Raw genomic sequence first — 6,000 nt, forward strand, 5'->3', positions numbered from 1 at the left:
GGACCCAACTATTCGGAAGGCCTGTCCGGCAATACACTCGTCGAACACACAATGCAACAGCCAGGGAGAGAACAAGCCACGTCAAATATCCAGGTGGTCTCTATAACGAGCTAAATACCTGTTTTACTTAAAGTCTCGCAGCTTGCCCCTGGAGGGGGACATGTCAAATAATCCCATCTCTTGCTTATCGCACTATTTGTATCGTTCTGCTTTCATAGCAGCCCTTTTTAATAAACAATACATAGCTCTTATCTATTATTGTATTCATCTATTTTTATACAAATATGTTCAGTCATGACATTATGCAACCGTACACTTTGGTACGACCAATACACCGGGGGCTTAAGCACCCCATAACACGGTGTGAGAAGACCGAACACTCTCATTAGTGTGGCACCCCGAACTTATAGCACTATATGCATCGGCTCCGAATCATGTCTTGGGTGAATAGTTGGGTTTGCCCGGCTCCCATGTTTTGGTACCTTACGTTCCGCAATGTTGGCTAAGGTAGCGCTGGGAGAACTACTGCGATTGTGCCCCAGTTGAGCTGGGTTAACACCTCAGTAGAGAAAGTTAAAACTGACCGTCATGATAGTGCGAGAGACCGGTCGCTGTTCACGAGGTTTTTCGAGTCCCTAAAGACTTATGCCGCTTAGAGCGAGGAGCCGGATTTATCTGGCCTAGGCGTGGATAGCGCCCCGAACTCGGTCTTCCGAATACTAGGGGCTTCGCCGAAATTTAAAATTATAGAATTCTATGGCTAAGTGAGAGTGATAAAGCATTATAAGTCCGATGGCCTTGTTCGTTGTGTTGAACGCCTCCCTAGATGGACTCAAGAATGGGAACAAGAGCGCTCAGGTTTATCCCGAACACCCCAGCACTCGTGGCATGGGGGTAGAAGCCGACGACTTGCATCTCTCAGATTTGATAAACGGTCGCACAGAAGGTAATATTTTAAATTAACAAGCATTGCTTAGCGCATATGAACAAATTTTTCAGCGTACAGGATAACAGATGCGAGTCTACTAAAAAATTACATCTTTGGAGCATTCACCCGCTATAAGGCAGGCACCCTTCAGGACGCCCTTATAATAGATCTCTGGCTTGCGATACTCCTTGCCCGGCGGTGGCGCGTCCGTCACAAGCTTCTCAACGTCCATCTTGCCCCAGTGCACTTTAGCACGGGCAAGGGCCCGACGGGCACCTTCAATACAGACGGAGCACTTGATGACTTCAATCCATGGACAAGCGTCCACCAGCCGCAGCACCAGACCGAAGTAGCTCCCAGGCATGGCTTCTCTAGGCCACAGCCGAACTATGAGGCCCTTCATGGCCTGTTCGGCCACCTTGTGGAGCTCGACCAGCTGCTTCAGCTGGTCGCTCAGGGGCACCGGATGTCCGGCCTCAGCATATTGAGACCAGAACACCTTTTCCATCGAGCTCCCCTCCTCGGCTTGGTAGAATGCGGCGGCATCAGACACACTACGGGGCAGATCGGCGAACGCTCCTAGAGAGCTCCGGATTCGGGTAAGTAACAAATAATTCACTTTTATATGCTTGCTTTGCATAAAGAATGCCTTACCCGCCGCTATCTTCTTTATCGCCTCGATCTCCTGGAGGGCCTTCTGGGCTTCGGCCTTAGCGGTTTTGGCACTCTCAAGAGCCAAGGCGAGCTCGGACTCTCGAGTCTTCGAGTCACGCTCCAAACTCTCGTGTTTCTCCACGAGAGCCTGGAGCTCTTGCCGCACCTCCGCCACCCGCGCCTCCTTCTTCTCTCGCTCGGTGCGCTCCAAGGCCGCACTGTTTTCGGCCTTGGACACCGCTTCCTTCAGGGTCGCCACCTCGTTCGTGGCTCGTGCAACATTCACGTTGGTCCTGTCATTATTTGCAACCAGGTATTTCTATACACATTTACATACGGTGTTACATACTATCCTTGTCCTCGAGCTGCTTCTTGGCACGGCCGAGCTCGTTCTCGGACCGCTCGAGGCTCTCCTTCAATGCATTGACCTCCGCAGTCAGTGCGGCAGAGGTCAGCAGTGCAGCCTGCATTCCCATATTGACATATTTATGTTAGACTCCTGCGTATATCTTTTTTTGTAGATCCTCAGTCCGGCTTTTCTTTCCTAACACCACACTGAGCATCAGGGGCTACTATCTATGCGGTAACATTTTTATATGTTTTGAATACATACCTCAAAGCCTGTTAATAGGCTCGTACAGGCTTCTGTCAGCCCGCTCTTGGCGGACGGAACCTTCTGAATCACCGCACTCATAACAGTGCGGTGTTCCTCGTCGATGGAGGCGCCGTTAAGCACCTCCAGCAAATTGTCCGACGCCTTCGGTTGGACGGAGGTCGCCGGTGTCGTAGGCTTGCCCTTCTTACGAAGGCGCCGCCTGCCGGACTCCGGAACCACTGAGGGTTCCGGAGCAGTGTTCGGCCCGGGGCCGGACTTAGACACCTCTGGGGTTTTACCCCCTTTGGGCCTGGAATCCGGGAGGTCGCCTTGCGGCGCCTCCAGGACCACCTCCTCCTGGTTTAGTCCCTTTAGGGACTCCACCTCGGCATCGTCCGTAGGGAGCGGGGAGGAGGCCGTCGGAAGTGAAGCGCTATTCACATCCGACGAATCCAAGGAGCCGCTCGACGAATCGCCGAGCTGAGCCTCGGGCGGACTGCATGATTGAATTCGGCGTCAGAGAGTACCGTATAATAGAGAAGCGCCATAAGTTATTCGGGTATCCGGATGCTTACGATTTCGCCAGGGGCTTGACCCTGGATGCCATTCCTCTCCGCCATCTTCGGCATCGGAGGCATAGTCCGGTGGAAGGGTCTTCCCCTTCTTGGACCCTCCAGCCTCCCCAGTTGGGGCGGCCTTCCTTTTCTTTCCTCCCCCCACTGGAGGGTGAGAGGCTTCTTCTTCTTCCTCCTCCTCCTCAGAGGTGAGGGATGCTTCGGGGTTGTCAAGCGATGAATCCGACACCACCAGGCGCCGGGAGCTCTTTCGAGTCCCCGTGGCCTTCTTCTTGGCCTTATTCTCCGGCACCACATGAGGTGCCGGAACCAGCAGCCCCGTCAATCGAGCGTCCGCTGGGTCTTCTGGTAAGGGAGCCGGACAGTTAACCTGCCCGGACTTCTTCAGCCAGTCCCGTCAAAGGTAAGGGAGTTTAGATCCCACATAGAGTCAGACTATGAAAAACAAGAGTCCCGTAAAGGGTAGAATAGCTTACCTCGCTGGCCTGACGCCGCGAGCTGAATCCGTGATATTCGGTAGCGGATGCAGGGGCCTCAGCGCCCTTAAACAACACCTTCCAGGCATCTTCGTATGTAGTATCGAAGAGCTTGCTCAAGGTTTGGTGTTGTGCCGGATCAAACTCCCACAATTTGAAGGCCCGTTGTTGGCATGGAGGATCCTGCGGATGAGCATGACCTGGACTACGTTGACAAGCTTGAGATTCTTGTTCACCAGCTTTTGGACGTAGGCTTGAAGTCCGGTCAGTTCTTTCGAGTCTCCCCACGTTAGGCCTGTCTCTTTCCAGGAGGTGAGCCGTGTGGGGAAACCAGATCGGAACTCGGGGGCCGCCGCCCATTTGGGGTCGTGCGGCTCGGTGATGTAGAACCACCCCGATTGCCACCCCTTTATTGTCTCCACAAAGGAGACCTCGAGCCATAGGATGTTGGCCATCCGGCCCACCATGGCACCTCTGCACTCCGCTTGGCGGCTGCCCACTACCTTCGGCTTGACATTAAAAGTCTTCAGCCATAAGCCGAAGTGGGGCTGGATGCAGAGGAAGGCCTCGCACACGACGATGAACGCCGAGATATTGAGGATGAAGTTTGGGGCCAGATCGTGGAAATCCAGGCCATAGTAGAACATGAGCCCCCGGATGAACGGGTGAAGAGGAAAGCCCAGTCCATGGAGGAAATGGGGAGAAATACGACCCTCTCATGGGGCCCAGGAGTGGGGATGAGTTGCCCCTCATCTGGAAGCCGGTGCACGATGTCGTCAGACAAGTATCCGGCCTTCCTTAACTTTTTGATTTGCCCCTCCGTGACGGAGGAGGCCATCCATCTACCTCCCGCTCCGGACATGATTGGAGAAAGGTTGAGGTGGGAAGTGCGGACTTGGGCGTTGGAGCTTGAGTGCGCAGGGATGGATAAGCAAAGGAGGAAGAAGGTGTAAATGGAAAGGGTGGATCCTTATCCCCTTATATGGGCGGCCGAAACTATAAGCCCCCACCAGCCTAATAAAACTCGCTTATCTCCCAAGCGCCACGGTTAATGGCGCGGTTGGGTTACCCACGCCCGTATTGATGAGAATCCCGGAATAAGGGGACACGATCTCTGCTTTGACAAGACGTGCCAAGGAAACCGCCTCGCTAAACACGCTGAGGTGGAACAGTAAAATGATTCGAATAAAGGCTTGGCCGTGGCGTGATGTCACGCTGTGGAATACGTCAGCAGATTAGATTTGTGCAGGTATTATTCTCTCTACGGTGGTATGTGGAACTTATTTTGCAGAGCCGGACACTATCCTTGTGTTCAACATCTTCTATGAAGTATTCGGAGGAGGAACCCGCCTTGGAATGCCGAAGACAATTTGCGCGCCGGACTCGTCGTCATTGAAACCTGGTTCAGGGGCTACTGAGGGAGTCCTGGATTAGGGGGTGTCCGGATGGCCGAACTATGACCTTTGGCCGGACTCCCGGACTATGAAGATGCAAGATTGAAGACTTCGTCCCGTGTCCGGATAGGACTTTCCTTAGCGTGGAAGGCAAGCTTGGCGATATGATATGAAGATCTCCTCCCATTGTAACCGACTCTATGTAACCCTAGCCCTCTCCGGTGTCTATATAAACCGGAGAGTTTTAGTCCGTAGGACGAACAACAATCATACCATAGGCTAGCTTCTAGGGTTTAGCCTCTCTGATCTCGTGGTAGATCAACTCTTGTACTACCCATATCATCAATATTAATCAAGCAGGAGTAGGGTTTTACCTCCATCGAGAGGGCCCGAACCTGGGTAAAAACATCGTGTCCCTTGTCTCATGTTACCATCCGCCTAGACGCACAGTTCAGGACCCCCTACCCGAGATCCGCCGGTTTTGACACCGACACTATGCTTAATGAAGATGATCTTTTTAGTCCCCTTACTTTGAAGGGATATTTAAATTAGTGCCCTTGGTTCCTTAGTTGTGCTCACTTTTCCCCACGCTCCAAACGTTTGCTCACTTTTCCCCTCTTCCTTAGCTGAAACTCTCACAAATGCTCATAGCGGGCGTTTGTCGTCTTGACCGTCCATTGACCGTTAATTGCTGACGAGTGGGGCCGAGTCTTCGTCTGACTGTTGCTTGCTGACGGGTGGGACTGCAAGGAGACACGTATTGGGCAGCTTGTCTGAATCTGAAACAGATCTAGACAGGCCGCACTGCACCGCGCCGCCTTGCCCCCTCCGCCGGCGTCGTGCCGCGTCTACCGCAGTTGTTTCCTCCACCCTATGCCATATTCCGTTCGTCGGTGACGCCGCGTCTCCGCCAGATATAGCCCACCTCCCTGTTGGGGAACGTAGCAGAAATTCAAAAAATTTCCTACGTAACACCAAGATCTATCTATGGAGAGACCAGCAACGAGTAGAAGGATAGTGCATCTACATACCCTTGTAGATCGCTAAGCGGAAGCGTTCAAGTGAACGGGGTTGATGGAGTCGTACTCGTCGTGATTCAGATCACCGATGATCAAGTGCCGAACGGACGGCACCTCCGCGTTCAACACACGTACAGCCCGGTGACGTCTCCCACGCCTTGATCCAGCAAGGAGAGAGGGAGAAGTTGAGGAAGACTCCATCCAACAGCAGCACAACGGCGTGGTGGTGGTGGAGGAGCGTGGCAATCCCGCAGGGCTTCGCCAAGCACCATGGGAGAAGAGGAGGAGGGAGAGAGGCAGGGCTCCACCAACGAGAGATCAAATCGCGTGTTATGGGCAGCCCCTAGGCCTCATATATA

This window comes from Triticum dicoccoides, chromosome 6B (genome assembly GCF_002162155.2).
Source record: "Triticum dicoccoides isolate Atlit2015 ecotype Zavitan chromosome 6B, WEW_v2.0, whole genome shotgun sequence".
Lineage (NCBI taxonomy): Eukaryota > Viridiplantae > Streptophyta > Magnoliopsida > Poales > Poaceae > Triticum > Triticum dicoccoides.